Source organism: Acipenser ruthenus, chromosome 24 (genome assembly GCF_902713425.1).
Source record: "Acipenser ruthenus chromosome 24, fAciRut3.2 maternal haplotype, whole genome shotgun sequence".
Classification (NCBI taxonomy): Eukaryota; Metazoa; Chordata; class Actinopteri; order Acipenseriformes; family Acipenseridae; genus Acipenser; species Acipenser ruthenus.
The window spans coordinates 17,619,283-17,642,275 of NC_081212.1; positions in this window are offsets into that span (position 1 = coordinate 17,619,283).

The window sequence follows — 22,993 nt, forward strand, 5'->3', positions numbered from 1 at the left end:
TCCATTGAAGTCCACTAGTGCCGCTGCAATAGCCACCGAGTTAGCGCAGATTATGGCTAGAGTAGGGATCCCCAAGTAGATTTTGACTGATCACGGGACCAATTTTCTGTCCAATACGTTACAGCAGGTGTACAAAATATTGAAAAAACAGAGACTCAATATTTGGGATTTTTAATGGGAAATGGAAGGGTGAGACCTGTGGTCACCAAAATCCAGGCTTTGGTTGATGCAGCGATCCCCAAAACCAAGACTCAGGTAAGGTCACTACTGGGCTTAGCCGGTTATTACCGCCGCGTCATCCCCGAGTACGCCACAGTGGTTAACCCGTTAGTCGACCTCACCAAAAAGAGTGCGCCAAATTTAATTAAATGGTCAGCTGAGTGTCAGGGGGCGTTTGATACGATTAAGTGTAAACTTTGCCAGGCCCCCACTCTTATTACCCCAGATTTCACCAAGAGATTCATCCTCCACACCGACGCCTCGGATGTAGGTTTGGGTGCAGTCTTGTCCCAAAAAGTAGCTGGAGTAGAACACCCGATATTGTACCTGAGCAAAAAAATGTTACCTCGGGAACGTAACTACTCCGTAGTCGAAAAAGAGTGTTTGGCCATTAAATGGGCTACTCACTCTTTACGATACTACCTGCTGGGACACTCATTTGATCTGGTCACAGACCACGCCCCACTCAAGTGGTTAAGCACAATGAAGGACAGCAATGCCCGGATAACTCGGTGGTATCTGGCATTGCAGCCCTTCATGTACCACATGGTACACCGTGCGGGGAAAGACCACCAAAATGCGGATTATTTTTCCCGGGAGGGGGGAGTAATGGGAAAGGTAGGTTCAGCCGAGTGTTCCTTCGGCTCCACTCTGAGCGGTGGGATATGTGACAGGTAAATGAGGGGCAGCTGCAAGTAATAAGGCAGCTGCAACCGTTTACCTAGATATCATGCGGGATTACATATAGGGGCCAGGGTAACGCTGTTCTTTTCCTTCGTTTGGGTTAAGCCAAGGACCGAGAAGGACGAGACAGTAAAGTACTGTGATACTGTAAAGAGTTGCGTGTGTGTGTGTTTGTGTTTTGTTGAAAGCACTGTAAAAAAGATAACTGTCTGTGTTTTTACAACCACCAGACAGCCAAAGCACATCCGGAGCTGTCGCCTTGGGCCAGCACAAGCCGGATCACCACTTCACGAACTGTCACCGAATAAAAAGTGTATTCACTGAACACCAGCACGACTGCACGCACCCGAGACGGGTGAACGTGTTTTTGTTTCTTTATTTCAGGACTGTAACCTGTCGTTTTCATCCCCGCGCTCTACACATCGTTGTGTATTGCCGGGGTTTATTATTTACGGTCGCCAGACCAGGAAACAAAATAAATAAAAACATTTGTCACTGGATTATCGTTGTCTGCCTGTCACTCCTGCACTGCATCACCGCTACACCTGTTCCCCTTACTAACCACTTTGCCACATACCTCAATACGGGAGCAACAGAACACAGAGCCCAGAATGATTAAAATGACAATGGAAAGTAAATACTCATTAAACAAATATACACTATTATCAATACAAATATAATAAATGAATGTAGTATAAAATTTGCTCTACTCATTCCAAATCTAAAAAGAACATTAAACATATGATTCTTTCTACTTGTACATCATGTTCTTGCTACTTTTGTAAAAAAGACACATGGTGAAGTAGAAGAAAAAATACATATTTATATAAGTTTGAGTTGAAATAAAACAAAATGCAGACGTTTTAGCCCATTGGGAACCATTACAGCCATTGATTTTATGCACTTTTTAATAGTTCACTTGCTGCAATGCACTCACACAACTAAGTCACGTTGCCATCAGTTCCCTGTACTGAGACATTCCTCCACATCTTTTATTCAGGTCCAGTTGTCTGAGGCACTGCGTGCATACTGGGGGGAGGGAGGGAAGGGGTATTGTTGTCATAGTCGATGAGTCGCAGAGCAGTAAATTAAATTTTTAGCAGGGAGGAACTGTCTGCAGCCCGGAGACCGCTGCCTTTCTGCCAGTCAGATTGTAAGTAGATAAGCGCCTTCCACTTGTGAATTCCAAATAGATTTTCACCATCTGTTTGAAGGACGCCTGGGCCAATGCTAGCATTATAACCTTCCTGCTGTGAAAACATTGACACCGCAGACATGCAGCCACTTTACCAGTACAATGGCCATTGAGGACCCTTTCTGCAGAAAGAACTGCACACGCACAAATAAATAAACAAAAAAGGATTTCCGCTGTCCGAGTCATGATTGCGATTCGTGATTTACCATAAGCAACCTTGATTAGAAATTATTAGCGTCAGTCTTTGGATGCTGAAATTATGGGAGAATCACTAATCCCATGATTTATACTGCTGAAGACACAGTCAGAGTTTTAGGCATCTCCCAGCAGCCTAATACAACAAGCAAACAGTTCTTCCAGTAATGAATGCAGGCAAAGCATAGGACAAGCTAAAAACAGTTCATTACTTCCATGAAATATGGTCCTTTCTTAACAAACAATTCAGACAAGGATAATAACATTATTAGCATCAAGTAATTTATGTGACAAGGGTTTTATTACAAATATAAAGTTTACCTTTTCAGTGTTTTATTTAATGGTCTGTGTTCAGCCCATGCAATGAAGCTTCCTGATTTGTGTTTGAAGTTCCTAGGTTTCCAGTTTGTAACTGTGTAGCTACTTCTACACAATAATGTGCTTAGCCTAGCGTACATGTATGTGTAAAGCCAGGTAGAATCAAAATATGAGCGATACCTATTCATGAGTGTACAACCCAGAAGGGGTGAAGTGGTTAATGAGGCAATGAAGTCAATATTCTATATAAACCTGTGTTAAGTGTGGGGAGGAGAAGCTAATTGAGGGAATCAGCATTTGATACTAGAAAAAACAGTGTAAGAGCATTTGAGGGACTATATTTTGGTTTATGCTTCAGAAAGTGACAGAAAATGTGCTTGATTGGAGCCATCAGCAGTGAAGCAAACTTTCCAAACCTCTGTGGGATTTTTGGATGGGATCCATTAAACAGGTATAAAATCTAAATCTATTTCTAGAAATAACTATTATTAAATCAGGTCATGGCAGAAGGATATGTGCATCCAAAGTATAACAAAATAGCATCAACAAAGCTTCTGCAACACGGAACAAACTTTGAACTGCACCCTGCACTGATGGTTTTTAATTATAATATGGCTCCAAACCAAACATGTTTTTTAGTAAAAAAAATAAAATAAAATGATATATTAAATAAGTGGGGATTGTGGTTGGTAGAAGGGTTTGAGATTTGTGTGTTGCCTGTATATTTATTGTTGCATTGTTTAGTATTTCTGTGATGTGCTTGCAACTTAAAAACACATTCTCGCAAATACTGGGATAAGCAGTTCACTTTTAAACTTGTTTTTTTCAGAATAATATTCTATTGAAATTTATAGCAAAAGCACATAACAGATAGTCCTCTCCAACTGTGGTTATTATAAAATATAAATATTTAAAACAGTGTAACTGATTAGCCATTTTATCATATACAATGTACATAGTCAAAGAATAAAAAAAAAAATACTTTTGTGATGACCCAGAATCTCTAATCTGAAGATTGCACATAAATAGTTTCATTATACCAGAGCTGGGTATATTCTGAATATTTATCGGTGTAAAATTAAATGATTTTGTCTAGGGTTAAAACATCCATTGTTAGATTTCTCAGAAGCAATAGCGGGAGAAGTGCAGTATTTTTCCCAAGTACAAAGGATAGGTTTTTTTTAGTTATTACTAAATAAGTGAGTAGTTTAATCTCTGAGCATGAAAGAAAAACATCAGTTGTATCTCCTAGCACTGCCAGATTGAGAGAACAAATACGGTATTTGGTTGATGTGAAAGCAAACGTCTGACCAGATTTAGTAACTTGAGTACAATACCAAATTAAGTAAAAGGCAAGTGTGTAGTTTTACAGCTTTAAAGTTGGGAAAAGATAGAGTAGGTGTTGCCATACTGTAGTAGGTGTATATCGTGTTACAAAAGTTACTTTAATGTTTAATATTTACTTTAATTGCATTTGCACTTTTGTGGACTGTATACAGTTGTTTTCTTAAATAGTACATTTTAGTAACCTGTTCTTGTTATGTGTTTTACAAAACCCAAATATTAATTCTGTTTGTACTTCTGCTGTTTGTAATAAAATCACGCATTTACGAGATTGTACTTCATGTCATTGTGTATTTCTACGCTGCCTGTAGTTCACACTGTGACAGGCTTCCAGATGACCCTGTTGTTGCTTTAATACTGTAGTACTGCTGGGAAAGGAAACATGTCCAACTCGTTCTTTTGGGTTCGGGTCAAATAACAGTTGTTTTACTTCGGGTCGGGTCGGTTCCAGGTCGGGTCGGTTTAATTTATTTGGAGCCGTGAAGACTGGGTGCAGAGAGTGCATCCACATTCCCAGCAGCTGTAATATTTACTACATCTCATGATAACTTGGTTAAAACGTATGCTTTGTGACCAAAACTGTCTATATTTCTATATTATACGTGTGCATAGATAAATATGCAACAGCCCAGTAAATCTAGAAGGGATTTACATGCATACAGAATTGGGCTGAAACATGCCAAATTAAAGTCATATGTCATATGTGGCAGTCACAAAAATGTAAGATTGAAACTAGAACAGGTTTTAGAAGTAGACCTTAGCCTCATAGTAGACTCTGCAACCAGACAGAAGCAGTTTAAAAGGCAGGGAGATTGCTCTGTATTTAAAGGCTGTGATGAGGTTGTAAATTGCAATTGTGAGACCGTACTTAGAATCATGCGTTCAGTTTTGTTCCACACACTACTTCTGGCTGGGGATCTCAAGCACAATAAAAAGAAAGAAACGCTGATGTACGGGTAAGTAAGCTGGGCTGAGTTGAGTGGGGGACAGAGGGGGGTGATGCTGGGACGCCAGAATCACCGTCGAGCCCTCTTGAGATGTCGTGGGTTAGTCGACGAAACACCGAGGATGGAAGGTGCCCACTTGAAGACCCCAGAGATGTACCCTACTTCGCTCGATCCAGACGGTTGTCATGCTGATATGCTGGGGAGACCGCACTGTGGTTGATCCCCGGAGCCAGCATCGCAGCCGTTGTGTGTGCTGATGCGCTAGGGAAGCAATAAGCTGATCCCTGGAGCCAGCATTACACTTCAGCCATCAACACCGGACAGAAGGATATCTACATCATCATATGGAAGGAAGCACAAATGGATGGAGACACAGATTGATCACATTAGTTTACTGTAAAGCTACGTCTTAGTTGGTGTTTATCTTGGCGAAGATAAACATGAAGTTTTAACATCTACTCTCGTGTAATGGAAACCACACACTACAAAATGTTCAATCAGATACTAGTAACCGGACGAGCATCGAGGGCTTCAATGGGTTCCTCTCCTTCGTAACTCCTTTGTAAATGCCATACCTAATTGACTAGAATAATGAGAGTAATAATAGTGAAGAATCATACACCAAAAATATAAATTGGCAGTCGTACATTAAAAGTCATGTGCAGTCTCTACAGAGGAAACCTTGAAAAGAGCAATAAATGCAAGTGAGTATCTCAGCCACTAAGCAAAACCGCCAGACTTGTCTGCATTCGTGGTTGCATAGCTTTTAACCGTATCTCACTGACAGGGGTAGATCCCCAACGGCAGTGTATCACACAGCACTGCCCGTTACACTTCCCCCCTTTAACCTCCGTGATCGGCTGCCGCCAGTCTATGAGATCCAGGTCATGGCACAGATGTAATAGGGCAGAGGCTGGGCGCAAATCAACGAGCTGTTAACTTCATCTCACTGACAGAGAGATTGGCATCACACAACCATGTCCGTTCTCTAAAGATGTATACACATTCTAAATCAATCACTTAAACATGATGGCAGTAGTCCTCAAAGTTGTGTTTGTGGGGTTACTGTACTTGCAAAGCCAGCGTGTCTGCAAAGCAAATTGACATACAGTAATACTACACTACAACAGGGGAACTACAGCTGTCAATCTGTGTTTGTGTGCCACTTAAACTTTGAGTGTCATTTTTGTTACATGTTGGAAGGCGAGGAATATTACCACACCTTATCATAAATACACATATGTGCCTGAGGCCAATACATGAGGACCACAGATCTATTGAGATGTCCCCTAGCACGTGACCTGTTTCGAGGACTCTGAAGGTGAATATATTCACGGGTCAAAAATCTTTTGAATATAAGATTCTTCTTTTTGGAACTGTTTTGCAGCCCTTGCTAAGGGCAGCAGTGTGGAGTAGTGGTTAGGGCTCTGGACTCTTGACCAGAGGGTGGTGGGTTCAATCCCAGGTGTGGGACACTGCTACTGTACCCTTGAGCAAGGTACTTTACCTAGATTGCTCCAGTAAAAACCCAGCTGTATAAATGGGTAATTGTATGAAAAAATAATGTAATTGTATGTAAAAATAATGTGATATCCTGTAACAATTGTAATTTGCCCTGGATAAGTGTGTCTGCTAAGAAATAAATAATAATAATAAGGTCACACAGTTCCTGCTTTAAAAAAAATGCTATTCCATCATTTATATTCTGAAGGTTACTCTGACTGTTAAACAAGTTTTGTAGCTTGTCGAATGCATTATAGTGTTTTTACTTTTTCTCCTGATGCCCTTTGGGCATATGTATACTGTTTTGGAAACTGTAATGCATTAGGTCATCAAATGCAATTCAGTTATTCCAGGTTTAAAAAATGACATTTGTTGTCCCAAGGTAGTTTTAATTGTAGAGATACAGGGCTCCCCCCTATTTTAAAGTGGTAGACTTGCAGCAACAGGAGGTTATACATCTCTAACAGAAGGTGTTTTTCTGTTTGTTTTGAGCCTGCTGTATTTTATAACCAGCACTACAGTTTTCAACAAACAACCTTGTAAATGCAATATTATTATTTGTTTATTTAGCAGACGCCTTTACCCAAGGCGACTTACAGAGACTAGGGTGTGTGAACTATGCATCAGCTGCAGTGTCACTTACAATTACGTCTCACCCGAAAGACGGAGCACAAGGAGGTTAAGTGACTTGCTCAGGGTCACACAATGAGTCAGTGGCTGAGGTGGGATTTGAACCGAGGACCTCCTGGCTTACAAGCCCTTTTCTTTAACCACTGGACCACACAGCCTCCTGGGTATGTAAAATTCACTGGTAAAAAGTTAATGAACAGCATAACTCATCTTTTTCAGCCAAAAATTTTAACAGAAAAACTAGGAATAAACCAACTCATTAAGCTACAAAATGACAGTGTTGAAGATCTCAAAATCGAGTGTTAAAAAACAATTTAAAGGGCAGGAGTGTCAGAAAGATGATGGTGTAGGGTTAATTGCTATCTCTATAATATCTACTTGTATGCCAAGGCATTGAAGGAGCAGTGTTTGCCCAAGTTTGTTATTTTGGTTAGGTTGGCCATCTAGTGGAGAATGTATGACAGGCAGAGATGATAAACTGTTCCTTTTACATGCATGTACAGTATTTCCCACTATCTACAATCCTTCCCCACTAATTCCCCATTCATTTATATTGGATGTTCCTCTTGTTCCCATGTCTTTATTTTCTGTTATTTATTTATACTTATTTCTTCTCTCTCCTCTTCTTTTACATTCTTGCCTACATGACTAACTATCCTCTCCCTCCTCTGCAAACTTATTGTCCCGATCAAGGATAATTAGCACACACCCAAAATCAGGGGTGGAGTCCACGCTCCAACATAGCATATATAGTGAATTTCAAACCATTGCAACATTTGAAGACATTGAAAAAGTCTTTGAGTCAAAACGTTTGCCTTTGAATTTAAGTTTCTTTTAGTGTTTCTAAATGTAGTACTATTGACTTCTTACATCCACAGCTTCTTTGAGATGTTTTAAAAAAAGGTTTGGATCCTCACATAGTCGCAGTGAAATTAGAATTAGATGAGACATGTTGTCACAGTACAAGCATCAATACAGGTTTTAGGAATGAAAGAAACATCTGGCTGCTGAGCCTTCCATGCCCATATTGTAGTAAGAGTATTTATTCTTTTAAAGTGGTTGTGTATATTTTTTTGATATAAGCCTCATGTTTTGTGTACGTACTGTACCCTTATAAACGTTTACCAAGTTGCCCCGTGGTTATACTATACATTAACCATACCTTAGGTTTACCAGGTTTTTAAATATGCTTTACCATACCTCTCCGGGCTTTACAATGCTTACCTATGCTTTACTCTGTTTATACTATGTTTTTATTATACTTTGCTATGCTTTTATTAGAAAAAAAAAAAAATTAAAAAGGGTGGAAGCAGTAAAAACTTCCAAGAAAATACATGCTTCTGCTTTTGACTTGCCAGTCCTGCCACACTGTGTAATGATATCAGAGCTGTATGAGAGACTCGCTGCAGCCAGCGTTATAATGAAGGGAGCACAGGGACTGGAGTGCAACACCTGTTACCGGGCCAGTGAGTCTGATTTCAGGTTTTTATGCCTGGCGAGTTGCTCAGCTCAGCTCAGGTGTTGGTGTCCTGTTTTGATTCTGTGCAGAGCTGCCAATTTGCTTTCCAGAGGGAGTAGCCTTTTATCAAACACTGTGAAACATAGTGGTGAGTTCATACTGCAGCATAGCCTACCAATGATGAATTCATTTGGGTGCAGTGTGGTATTGCTGCAGTGTTTTTTTTCTTCCTCTGGATTTGAATGTACAGTATACTGTAACAGCATGCATCAAAACTCCGGGCTGCACAACAACCCCACAGTGACCCGAGCAACACTGTATCTATATAGGACAGACACTTTTAAACAAGCTTTTGTACAATTCAGCTTTCAGCAAACCCCTGCAATCAACATCTGTTTTCATGCTGCCTGCTTGCTTGAGTAGATTAGTTGGCTGACAGTAGTTATGTGTAGATCTTGGAGTGAGGAATGAAATAGCCCTACAATGATTATGACATGCCTTGATAGTGGCGATCGTGCAACCCTATCTCCAGAGCTGTCATCTTCTTCCCAGTGGCTCACAGAATATACTCTCACATACCTCAGATCTTTCCAATGCACTGGCAAACATTGGTTCAATGACTTTATAATCACCCTGTTTGTTTTCATGATATAATGCCTTTAAAGATAATTGTCATGTGAATAACAAAGAAAAACAATTCCCACTTACCCCGTGTGACAGGTCTGATTTGGCCAATCAGAATGAGCCCAGAGAATGTCAGGTGCCAGAATCTCAGAAGGACTTTGGCCGCTGGCTATCATTATGCTAATAAGCTTTTGTTTTTAACTCTAGGGAATACCACAAAAGAAACTGTTTACAAAGCACACATTATAGCTGATGGTTATAATTAGAGGATGGAGAGTTTCAAATCTGTACATAAAGGTGGAGTGCCCTGGTTATAATGCTAATTCTAAGAGGCTGTAGCTAATTTGATTAGTGGTTTATAGCTAATGAAACAAACATGTCAGTAACACACATCTCCCACCACGTCTGTGTCATACGTTAGTATGATTTTTTTTTTTTTAAAACAGTTAATGACCATCACATAGTGTACAGTAAGTAATGACAATGAAACAATGCACTGTCCGGTTGCTGACAGCAGTGAGTTTATTACAACACTATGGTCTTCCTCTCAGTAAGCCTGTCCTAGTTCAATACCACCCATCTGGTATTTGGATCTTACCTTTTTGTGACCAGCAAGTAACACTTTGCCACATTTATTTAGCATTAAATATTTTGGGGTGAATTTCTTGTAGTTGGACAGAAATGTCCTTTTACGTCACTGGGAGGTGTTACACTGCCATCAAACGTGAAGCTTTGTAAAGCCTGCAAGTCTTGTTGTTATGCTCAAGGAAGATAAGATAAGGTTATTGCTCCTTAAAAAGTTACCTAAACCTTACTAGAATTTTTGCATAGAGTTTAGCAAAGTAGTGTTAATGTGGGAACCAAAACATTAAAAGTTATATCTTAGACAGAGCAGTTACTACTGTATTTTTAGTTGGCGAGCAAGACTTCATAGCATAATGTGCAGCGCTGGGGAATAAAAATCAAAGTAGCAGTCTTTTTTTTTTTATATTAAAGATCAAGTGCTAGATGGCGGTCAACTGAGAAATTTAGACCTGGTCATAAAGTAATACCAATTTTAATGCCTTAAAACCATCTTGATAAATGTCTCAGTGAGATGTGTGAATGACCTGCAGTATCTTCTTGTATCCACTTCATCAACACTCAGCATGATTGCTTCTGTCCTGTTGCCTCTGCTGTATTCTATAATTTTTGGGTCCTGTTCCTGTTGTTTCAATGTGCAAGGCCCATTGCTGGCAACAGCACTGAAATGCATTGGCAGGATCATTCACAGGCAGAGCACCACCCTCCTTGCTTCACACTTGGCTGACCTTTCTCGGCTGCCCGCCTGTAAGATAATGAATAATAAAAAATTGATTTCTCTGAAGAGGGAGGCTTGCTGTGGATCTGCTCACCTCTAATGGCAACTGTTATTAGCCTGCGGTGGTACACAACCGCTGCTTATGGGGAGTGGTTTTGCTGTTCCATAATAGATATGTTCCCTTACAGAAAAGTATAAAAATGCTATTGGAAATCCATTATTTAACCTGTACTATTGTGCTACTATCCAGGAATAGCAGCACAATAGATTTGGAACAGATATTTCACATTACTAAGACCAATCAGGATAAAGGAAATCTCCAATCCGTTTTCTAAAGTACCTTCAATGTTATCCTTCAGTTAGTTTCATCTCTGTTTTGTTGTTTACCTCTTTCTTGCTTGGCTGCTTCCTCTGTGCCCTATTGTGTTCAATCTATTTAATATGAGCTAAACAAATAAAGTACAAATGTTTGTTTACAGTCTCTTTTGAGAGTGAGCAATAACATTTAGTCTCCGGTTCGGATAACTTGTAGAAATCAAACAACTGGACACAGACTGTTTACTTTTAGGAACTTTATTACAGCACATCACAACAACAGCATGCTCTGTGTTTATTTCTTATCTGTTTGTGACATTTAACTGTATGAGACAGGCCTTACCAGGCGGTAGAGCCTATTTATTAAATATTGCCGTGGTACAATAATGCACAGATGCTAATATAGTACCATAGTACTGCAATGAAACACCAGTATATACTGTATCTAGTCATACTGTACCAGTGTGAGACCATGTCAAAATATGCTCCTATATAACTACAGATTGCCACAGAAGATATGTTGGTAAGAGTTGTGAAGGGTCCTAATGCTTAATCGCTGACACACCATCTAAAAATCCCAGTAACTGACAGTGAACTGTTTGGAATTGGAACAAATATCTACTGACCTCTTACTTGCCAGCCAGCAAGTATATCAAATCCAAGACAAGGTTTAAAGCAAATCAATTTAAGAGACCAGACAACAAACACTTGACTTGTACAGTAAAGGGATTTTAATTGGATCTAAAGATTTTTGGACCAGCTTAACGAGCTTGTCAACCAATACCAATTCTCCTGAACTAGCACAACCAGCTGCATAGAGGCTGAAAACCAGCAAAGCACCAGTACTGACTAGTATTCACCATATAGAAACTCCAAATGAAAAAGAAACATATCATAATGTTAGGCTAATATAAATGTGCAAAGCCTATTCTGCTGTCTGTGTTTTCCCACAACTAGATCAATCTTTGTATTTGTAATTCAATTTTATAAAATCCATTCTTTTTTTTTGCTTTGAGAAATAGCCGTTGTATTTATGAAGAAAAATCCACGTCATTTTCAATTTGTCATTTGCGTAGGTCTCTTTATGCTTCCATATCTCACAGTGCCTGTTTCAATTACTAGCCTACTGTACAGTCAGTGAACCAGTCAGTGTTAGCCCTATTCCACTTCTGTTATGTTTTTTAATGGTTCTTAACTAATATAGTCAGAGTGTTTCATAAACGTTGCATTTTATGTTACGTAGAACATCCCAATTTGTGTGTCTGAATGCAATTATCCCAGTCTCACTATTTCCCCATCACCTTTCATAGCATTTTTTACTAAATGCATTAATTGTATGTTTTAAAGGCAGGAAACAATATGTAGTTGTTTTGCATGTCCCCCAATATGTGATTGTTTGTTTTTTTCTTATCCCTTGGGTGATGGCACATCCATAAGCCTAGAAACTCATTATTTTAGCCTGGCTCAGGAGGCACGGCAGCAGTTATATATCACATGCCAAAAGCACATTAACAGTAACAAAAAAAATCAACTGAAACAAGGCATCAATAAGAAAGCACAAGATGATTTATCAGGCAGGCGAGATCAAGTGCCATGAAATCATAATGGTGATGGCAGCAATTGATTGCTTGATAGTAAGTAATGCATCTGACAAGCGCATGTCTGCAATACAGCAGGGGTAGGGTGCCTGTTTTTATTTAGTGCCCTTCTCTTTCCTGAGTAAATCACTAGGGTTTTAACCTTGCAATGCTATGTGCACCAGGATACTGCAGACAAAGAGGCATGCATTGGAATTGCTGTATTAACAGAGATCGTTATATACAGTAACACATTGTATTAAGTATACAAGACCGGTAGTACGGTTTTCTATTTCTGACATATATTTCACATAATAGCTCTTTTGATATCTGGTACTTTTAAAAGCTGTTATGAGGATAGTAGCACCATACTTGCAATGTATGTGTTCACATAATAAAAATTCACCTCCAGAGAAATAAAATCAATGATATTATTTCCGATAGTTTCTGTGAAATGTTTTTGTTTGTGTGGCAGGGCAGAGCTCTGCTTGTAAATAAAGTGTTGGGGTCATGTGTTTTGGTGGTGGTTGGCAGGGATGGGGTTAATTCCTATCCCTGCCAAATACATGTGAGAATGTGGCTGTTCCCAAAGTAGATATTGGTGCTAATTGGGAACAGCTACATGACATAAAAAGGGAGCTTGAAGCTCCATTAGGGAGAGGACTGCCAGGGAGCTGGTAACAAGAGGATGGGATGGGATGGGATGGGATGGGATGGGATGGGATGGAATGAGTTGGGATGGGATGGGATGGAATGAGATGGGATGGGATGGGATGGGATCCTGCGGAAAGCTTTCTGTAGCATTTTGGGCCAGGTAGCCTTGATAGCTGTGGTAACGACTAGGGGTGTGCTGAGAAACAAATATAAACCTGTATCCGTATGATGGAGCTCTGACAAGACCTTCCTAGTTCAAGTAGTTCAATCTCCATGATCATAGAATCCTTGGCATTTCTAAAAGACTATCTGCATTAGTGCCAATTGAGATGATGCATGTTCTGGAACTGAGATTAGACCACTACAATGTACACAGCTCCCCAAAGGGCCAATAGCTTCATGCTCTTTAAAGGAGTGCCTTACCAAGTTTTTAAAATCCATTTTATTAACACTTATTCTCACTGGTCCCTCTTTTGTGCTCTTGAATTCGGACTGTGCAGATATTTCAAAGACAACGGAATTGATGATTAATCCCTTCATAGGCTCCAGGTCAGACCAGACTGTGTGGCCTGCAACAAAGGCACCGGATGCCTTGATAAGAGAATTCCTTTTAAAGCATGTATTAGAATTCCTTAAAATAGTTCTGGCTTCTTTTGACTTTTTAAATGGGTTATGAAAAAGGAAATAAATTATGAAAGTAAGCTCAGCTCATGTTGCATTCTCCATCCTGCTGTCAAGGATCGCTGTGATGGCCTGTGAGTCTTAGGTGAGCAGCCATGCGATTCTGGACTCGGGGAACAATAAAGACAAGGGCATTCACTTTCTTTGTGGGGAGTTAAAATGAAGCATCAGCATTCTGGAGAATTTTTACTTTACAAAAGGTTGGGAACAAATCACAAAAATGACACAAAAAAGTTTTCACTGAGTACTGCAGGCCAGCACAAAACCCGGACAACACTGCACTTGTTTCACAATAAATTGTTTTGCACCATGAGCACTACAGTACTCACTTTGGACTGGTGACCGTGTTTGTATATTGTGGGTGTATTAAAGACTGTGCTTATTGTTTCGGGACTGAACCCCTGGATTATACTGTGTAGTGCACATCATTGTGTACTACCATTCATTATTATTTACAGTTGTCAAGTGACTTGTTTGGATTATAAATAAACACCATTGCACCTGGATTATCGTTGTTTGTCTGTTATTGATCACCGCATCACTTCTGCACCTGGACACTGCAAACAACTTTGCCACAATTACTAATGGTAAAAAAAAGACTGAAACATAAAAAGTTTTGTTTACCAAAACTAAATAGCTGACTGAATAGTAGCACAGACATTTTAAATAGAAAAAAAAACAGATTTACCAAACTGCACAAAGCTTCAGTACGTTTCTGCTCATTAAACACATGTCTTGCATTTTGACTATAGTTGCTTCTACCAAAAAAAGAGAATTTCCCTTGGTCGTCTTTGAAACCTATCAAGAGCCAGGAGTGTTGCTCTTAATTGAGAGCTGGAGTTAGTCATTACACAATGACCTCATACCTACACGGTTAATATGACTTGCTGAAACAATGTGCACCATTGGCAGCACTCAGTTGGAACAGTTTGCAGAGCTTGACATTGGTGCTAGTTTTAAGAGAGCTACATTTCACATGTTGAACAAAGATTTATAGATTAAATAGATTTTTGTTCTATGTATGTGTTTACTGTAACTGAGTGTAACTATAACCTTGACAACAGGTAGGCCTGGAAAGAATTAATAAATAAATACGTGAATGCCTAAAGGCAGAATTATAATGAACAGCAAGTTTTTTTTGTCTCTTGACTGATAGAAATTACAAAAGTACTGTATTTGGCAATCTAGTTTTTAAAACGTTTTTTTTTTTTTTTTCTTCTTGTTTAATATTGGCAAGCTCAACTTTAGCTCAGAGAAGGGATAAGCCATTTTGGCTCGATTACACATTGTACCTTATTAAAAATGCATCCATTTCCAGGGACAAATCGAAGACTCATCATCTTAATAAGATGAAATGCACTGCCTGATGTTCTGTCTATCAATGTCAACACAAATCGAAGGAGGTTAGGATGTATAATGCAGTGGTGAGACTGTACTTACACTACTGTGAGTAGGGGTGAGAGTATGGCATGGGCTTACTAGTCCTATTAAGACAGAATCACTTCTGTGTTGAGATCAATCAGATACTACAGTAGGAACCAGACATGCTTAGATGTGCCGAATGGGCAGCAATGTGGAGTAGTGGTTAGGGCTCTGGACTCTTGACCGGAGAGTCGTGGGTTCAATCCCAGCTGAGAGACACTGCTGCTGTATCCTTGAGCAAGATACTTTACCTCGATTGCTCTAGTAAAAACCCAACTGTATAAATGGGTAATTGTATGTAAAAATAATGTGATATCTTGTAACAATTGTAAGTCGCCCTGGATAAGGGTGTCTGCTGAGAAATAAATAATAATAATGGCCTTCTCTCGCTTGTAAACTTTCTTATGTTATTAAATAACGCCAGGGCTTTGGAAACTATCAAAAAGAAAATTGACCCAAACCATACATGCATCAGTGCATTCCCATGATTGTCAAAAGTACATTTTAGAAATGTAGAATAAATTACCAGAGGTGCTGTACACGGTTTCTTGACTGTCAATGAAGATCGGGAACATGCATTTTATTTCATTTTGTTTGTATTTTTCCTCTGAGGAAAGTAGTTACTTAAAGTTGTTTCCCTTTCAAGTCGAAAATAACCATCAAGGTATGGGATATTGCCATCAGGCAGTAGCGATTGGCTGAGCTTTATAGCAAAGCTGCCGATAGGCCTCCGCGCAAGCTGCCGTGTAAGCCCGCCCCCCTGGGAGCTTACTACACGCAGCGTGCGGAGACTCTCTTCTTCTTTTGTCTTCAGCATTGGTAGCGGTAGGTACTAGAGCCTGTAACTGTCTGTACTCATTGAGCTTGGTGAGAAGCTGGTTTTTGCCCCTTCTCCGAGTTTATTTCAGTTGCATTTATTGTTGGTTAAATTGGTTATATAATTGTATATATATATATTTTATATATTACTTTATATATCCTTTCACGCTTTGCTTCGGCATCGCGTTTTTGTTTAACCTCGTGGTCTTCGTCTTTTCTTTATTAATATATTACTCTAATATTTAATTGTGTGTTTTTTGGCTTTTCTATATATATGATATATTTGTTATATATATATTTTTTATTTGGATGCGCGCTGTTAGCCTTGGCCACGCGTGTATTGCAGCCTCGGTCTTGCCTGGCTAGACCGCGTGTGTATGTGGAGTCTGCACTGCAGCCCTCTATAAATCTTCCACTGCTGTGTGTTCCCCACTGCGTGGTAGCTGTACGGTTTGCCCTACAGTCACTCATCAGTACACTAAGCACTTGCTGCAGCGTCCCAAAAAAAAAAAAAAATCCCTTTTCACCATTAACGTTACGGGCAGCAGTGTGGAGTAGTGGATAGGGCTCTGGACTCTTGACCGGAGGGTCGGGGGTTCAATCCCAGGATGGGGGACACTGCTGCTGTACCCTTGAGCTTTACCTAGATTGCTCCAGTAAAAACCCAACTGTATAAATGGGTAATTGTATGAAAAAAATAATAATAATAATGTGATATCTGTATAATGTAAAATAATGTATAATGTGATATCTTGTAATAATTGTAAGTCGCCCTGGATAAGGGAATCTGCTAAGAAATAAATAATAATAATAATAATAATAATAATAATAATAATAATAATAATTAAGAAGACGACCACAAAGCTCAATACTCCCTTAAGCACCAAGGTAAGTATTCACCAAATAAGACACTATACCAGCACTAGCGTCTCCTCTCTGTGGGTCAGCTGACGCTTAGGCGTCTCGTGCTAGCGTCTCAACGCGCGGTACTCGCTCTGCGTGGTGTCAGCGCTTCGGAGCTTGGTGCAGCGCTTCGGCGTTTGGTGCAGCGCTTCCGCACTTGGGACTCGGTGCTCGACGCTCAGTGCGTCGGTGCTCGGCGCTTCGACGCCACATGCTCGACGCTCGCTGCTCGACACTACACGCTCGACACTCTGCGCTTCGACACCACACGCTCGACGTGTGGCACTTCGACGCTACACACTTGACGCGTCGGCGCTTTGACGCTCGACACTCGGTGGTTGGCACTTCGACGCTGCACGCTTGGCGCTTCGACGCTACACACTCGATGCTCGACGCCTCAACGCTTCAGGCTCGATGCATCGGCGTTCTGACGCTCGATGCTCGGCACTTCGACGCTAGACGCTCGACACTCGGTGCTTCGATGCTAGACGCGCGACGCTCGGCGCTTCGATGCTAGACGCTCGGTGCTCGACGCACCTTCGATGTCGTGCTCGACGGAGATGTCGGGCTTCCATCGTTACACGTCTTGCCAGGCGAAGCTGCCTGCCAGTGACCCGCACGATGAGTGCGTGGCATGTCTTGGGCCAGAACACGCCGCATCCGCGCTGGCGGATAGGGCTTTTTGCCACCATTGTGCTGGCTTTCAGACACACACCCTTCAGCAAAGGGCTAAGAAATCAGTGGGTGGGCACTCTCCCTCCTTGGGATCTTCCCACACCATTTCAGCCCTGCCGTTGTCTACAGCGATGCCGCCAGGGCGACTGCAGCTGTCCACGAGCCCGGCCTCCCAGATTACAGCTGGTCAGAGGTCCCCCACCAGACGTGCTTCTAGGGTATGCCCTCGTCGGGAGTCTAGGTCGCCCTCCAGATCGCCTCGACGTAGAGGACGCTCTCGTTCCCCTCGTCGCGACAGGCGATGCAGAGACAGGTCGGGGTGGTAGAGCTAACCTCCAAGATGTCTCAGTTCATGGAGATGATGATGGGACAGCAGTCTCTTCTCATGTCCATTGCTAATGCGGTGCCTCGAGCCCCAGAACAATTCACTGGGATCGTCGCCAACCAGCCAGTGGCTCCTCTACAACCTCCATTGACCGTTTCCCTTCCACTGCAACCTCAGGACTGGGATATCGATGCCATTTCCAGGGATGCATCTGACATCCTGGAAGGGGACAGTATGGAGGCTGAGGTAGCCTCCCAGCACTTGGATCAGGTCACTGAGTCCAAGGTGATGGATACTGACGACCCTGTGTGGTCTGTGGTGGAGAGAGCAACCCGCCACTTGGGAATCGATTGGCCTGGGTCAGAGCTTCCCCGGCGATCTCTGTTTGAGTCACCTTCAGCCCAGTCCCATCAGTCCAGGATGCTTCCGGCATTCCCGGACTTTGTTAAAGAGGTGCAGTTTACTTGGGGGGCCCCGGCCTCTGGTCCTGCGACGTCTCGCAAGGCTTCGGCCTTTACTATGCAAGGGGCTAGTGAGGCCGGTTTAGCGTCCTTTCCACCGGTGGACGCTGAGTTCGCCGCGTTAGTGAAGACGCCAACACTATCTGGGCTTACTAAGGACCCAGCTTGCCCCAATAAGCAGTGCAGGACCACAGAGATACACCTGAAAAAAGGGTACTCTGCGGCCACAGAGGCAGTTAGACTGTCTAATATAGCCAGTCTACTGACGGTTTACCAGGCGGCACTCCTTCGAGACCTACCTGAGTGCCCTTCTGCGGCCCTCAGAAACGAGCTAGGCACACTTAGTCAGCTGCTGGTGAAGCTAGCCCAGCTCAACGCGCGGGCTCAGGGCAGGAGCATCGCGTCTATGGTGGTGGCCAGAAGACAGCTCTGGCTCTCGCAGGTCCATCAGCGCGCGGCCAGCCTGGGTTTGCAAGATCACGGCGCGTAGAATGGCGCCCTAGAGGAGGTGGCAGGTCACGCCCTCGTGGCTCTGGCCAGGCCCCTTGTGAGCGAGCACAGCCAAAGCAGCCCTGAGGCATCCAGGCAGCTTTTAACCCACCCTTACACTGTTCCACAGCTCCAGTTCTGGCAACAATGCACCAACAATATCTGCGTGCGCAAAACTATATCCACTGGGTACACCCTTCAGTTCCAGTTAAAGCCTCCCCCCTTCAGGGGGGTGGTCGTAACTGCAGTGAAGGACCCGGTTCAGTCCTCAGCTCTGAATGTGGAAATACAGGCATTGCTCAGGAAGCGTGCCATTCAACAAGTAGACCCTGCTCTGATCGACCAAGGGTTCTATTCCAAATACTTCCTAGTGCCCAAAAAGGACGGCAGGTTCCGCCCTATTTTAGATCTGCGAGTACTGAACAAATACCTACGGCGGTTATCGTTCAGGATGCTTACGCACAGGCACATCATCCAGTCAGTCCGACACGGCGACTGGTTCACCACCGTGGACCTGACAGATGCGTACTTTCACGTTCCCATCTGCCCGGGTAACAGGAAGTATCTGCGTTTCGCATTCCAGAGCAGGGTGTACGAGTTTTGTGTCCTCCCATTCAGCCTGTCACTAGCTCCTCGAACCTTTTCCAAATGTATGGATGCCATTTTAGCTCCCTTGCGGGCTCAAGGCGTACGACTGCTGAACTATCTGGACGACTGGCTCGTCTGCGCGCAGTCGAAGGAGCAGTTGGCACAGCACACAGTGATGGTTACAGACCATCTTGAGCGGCTAGGTCTGAAGGTCAATTAGTGCCGAGCCAACAGACTGAATTTTTGGGTCTGCATCTGGACTCAGTGTCCATGGAAGCGACCCTGTGTCTCTCCCTATTCAGGTTGAGAGAAACAGTCAGCATGGAGCTGTGTCAGAGCATGCTGGGGTTGATGGCTGCCGCCTCGCAAGCCCTTCCTTTGGGCTTACTACATCAGAGACCTCTGCAGGCCTGGTTCAATGCCTTCGCGTTGCATCCGCGGAGAGACAAACACCGCAGGTTGAGGGTATCCCGAACCTGCTGGGAAGCACTGCGCTGGTGGAAAGTTCCGTCGAACATCCGCCAGGGCGTACGCTTGGGTCCCATCTTCCGAAGGGAATTCATCACAACCAATGCTTCCAACCAGGGTTGGGGAGCAGTCTGGAATGGGACAGGGACCCTGGCGGTCAGCCCACATCAGTGCTCTGGAACTCAGAGCAGTGGACCTTGCCCTTCGGCACTTCTTGCCAGTGCTTCTAGGCAAGCACGTGTTAGTGCGGTCAGACAACACCACGGTAGTGGCGTATATCAACTGCCAGGGCGGCTTGCGTTCCCCCGGTCTTCACCGGATGGTAACACGGCTGTTGCTTTGGGCACAACCGCGTTTAGCCTCTCTGCGTGCGGTTCACCTACCGGGCAGAGTCAATTACGCAGCAGATCTCCTGTCAGAGGAGGTCCTCTTGCAGGCAAATGGTGTCTTCACCCTCGGGTGGTAGAGCGCATCTGGGAATGGTTCGGCACAGCGCAAGTCGATCTCTTCACTTCGCGAGAGACCACGCACTGTCCCCTATGGTTCTCGGTGAAGGACCTCGACAGCCCCCTAGGAGTCGATGCACTGGCTCACGAATGGCCGCCAGGGCTCCTGTATGCATTTCCGCCGATTCCGATGCTCCCTGCCTTCTTGGAGAAGGTGATTCTGATCGCTCCTCGGTGGCCTCAGAGAATATGGTTCCCGAGTCTGGTGCAGTTGTTGCACGGTTGCCCGAGGGAGCTCCCTCTGCGAGCGGACCTGTTGTCCCAAGCTCAAGGAGAGCTATGGCACCCGAACCCCTAACTCATGCAGTTATGGGCTTGGCCCCTGAGCGGGAGCGCCTGTCAGCCTTAGGGCTTTCGATGGCGGTTATATCGACCATTCAGAGTGCGAGAGCGCCCTCTACAACGTCGCAGTATGCGTATAGGTGGCAATTGTTTCAGAGTTGGTGTCTGGCTGAGAGCCATGACCCGGTCTCCTGCCCTATGGCAGTGATATTACTGTTTCTGCAGAAGCTGTTGGATGAGGGGAAATCTTCCTCTACACTTAAAGTGTATTTAGCCGCCATTTTGGCTTGCCATGTACGCATTGACGGGTTATCACCTGGTTGCCATTTTCTGGCATCTCAGTTCCTGAAAGGCGCAAGACGCTTGCGGCCTCCAAGGATGACCAGTTTACCGTCATGGAGCCTTTATGTGGTGCTAGAAGCCCTTACCAAGGCACCGTTCGAGCCTCTCCACAGCGTGGATATGAAGCTTGTGTCTATAAAAACTGCGTTTTTGCTGTCTGTGGTATTAGCAAAACGCGTGAGCGAGTTGCATGCACTTTTGATGCATTCATCATGTACTCGTTTCGCAGGAGACGGTTCTCCATGCGTCCAAATCAGGCCTTTCTACCCAAGGTCATATCCCCGTTTCATATGAACCAACCAGTCGAGTTGATGGCGTTCCATCCTCCTCCTTTTTCTTCCCCAGAGGAAGAGCGGTTACACATGCTCTGCCCTGTGCGGGCATTGAGGTGTTATATTGACCGCACAAGGACTGTGAGGCAAATAGAACAGCTGTTCATATGCCATGGTTCTAAGACTTTGGGCCAGCCGTTGTCTAAGCAACGCCTTTCCCATTGGATAGTGGATGCTATTAAGTTAGCATATGATTCTATGGGCCTTCCGCCACCAGGGCAGTTGAAGGCACATTCCACTAGGGGTATGGCAACATCCTGGGCCCTCTTTAGAGGGGTGCCGGTGTCTGACATTTGCGCTGCAGGCAGTTGGGTTACACCGCATACTTTTATGAGGTTCTACCGGTTGAATGTACTGGAATCCTCTGCTCCGTCATTTGTATCATCTGTGTTACACTCTATGACGCCTCAGGTTGAGGACGTGTAGAGTGGTACACTGTTCCCATACCTTGATGGTTATTTTCGACTTGAAAGGGAAATATAGGTTGCGGATGCAACCCCGGTTCCCTGAAAGAGAAAATAACCATCAAGCCGCAAGCTCGCTCTGGAAGCCTTCACGGCCTGAAGAGCAAAAGAGGAAGAGAGTCTCTGCGCGCTGCGTGTAGTAAGCTCCCAGGGGGGCGGGCTTACACGGCAGCTTGCGCGGAGGCCTATCGGCAGCTTTGCTATAAAGCTCAGCCAATCGCTACTGCCTGATGGCAATATCCCATACCTTGATGGTTATTTTCTCTTTCAGGGAACCGGGGTTGCATCCGCAACCTATTGTTTTTAATCCTTTGTTGTAGTGCTTAGGAATATTACTTCCTGCTTCAGGTGAGGAGGACTCTGGCTGCTTAAAAAGGAGTACAGTTCATTTTTTTAGCCAGCATTAAAACATTAAAATATATATACAGTGTATATATATATATATATATATATATATATATATATATATATATATATATATATATATACTGTATATAGATAGATAGATATATTGTATTATATGTTATCCATTGTTAATAATATACACATTTTAAAACATGGTTACATGCTTGTAAATAGAGCACTTACAACCATTTAAAATACTTTTTTTTTTATTTACAAAAATGTAAAATACCCATAGTTATCACAATATACTGCTTTTGCAAGACTGGGTTTAAAACATATTACACCATATTAGTGCTAGGCTACATTTTACATATTGGAATTATAGGCATGTAATTTGTAGCTCATTACAGAGTGGTTACTCACGGAAATGCAATCAGTATCAAAACCTATACTTGGATACTAAAAACCCCCACAAGGGGTTGAAGCTAACTTTAGTGAGTCCTTTTTGAGATCTACACCATGGACTAAATGTAGTGCCATGTGTATTGGTTGTTTTGATGTGGCTGCCTGTACCATTGCTGCCAAATGGATAAACACGCATTACAATCTCTAGGACTGTCAATGAGCAACATATCTGTGACACACATACAAAAATCCCACAATGCAAGCATTTCTATAAAGAAATTAAATAAAACAAGACAGGTTGAAGCGTGGTAATAATACCAAACACAGGGGATGCTTTTGATTCTTATTGAAGAGACTGCAATCGGCATTTTAAAGCCAGTTTGATGGATATGTGAAGCTCACCGGTCTAACAAAAAAAACATCCATGCTGCTCCAGCCATCTAGAGTATACCCTTGGCTCTGGTGTGAAAAAAGAAAAAGCCTAAATGACAATGCAGACATCCGATTCCTTCAAGGAGAGAA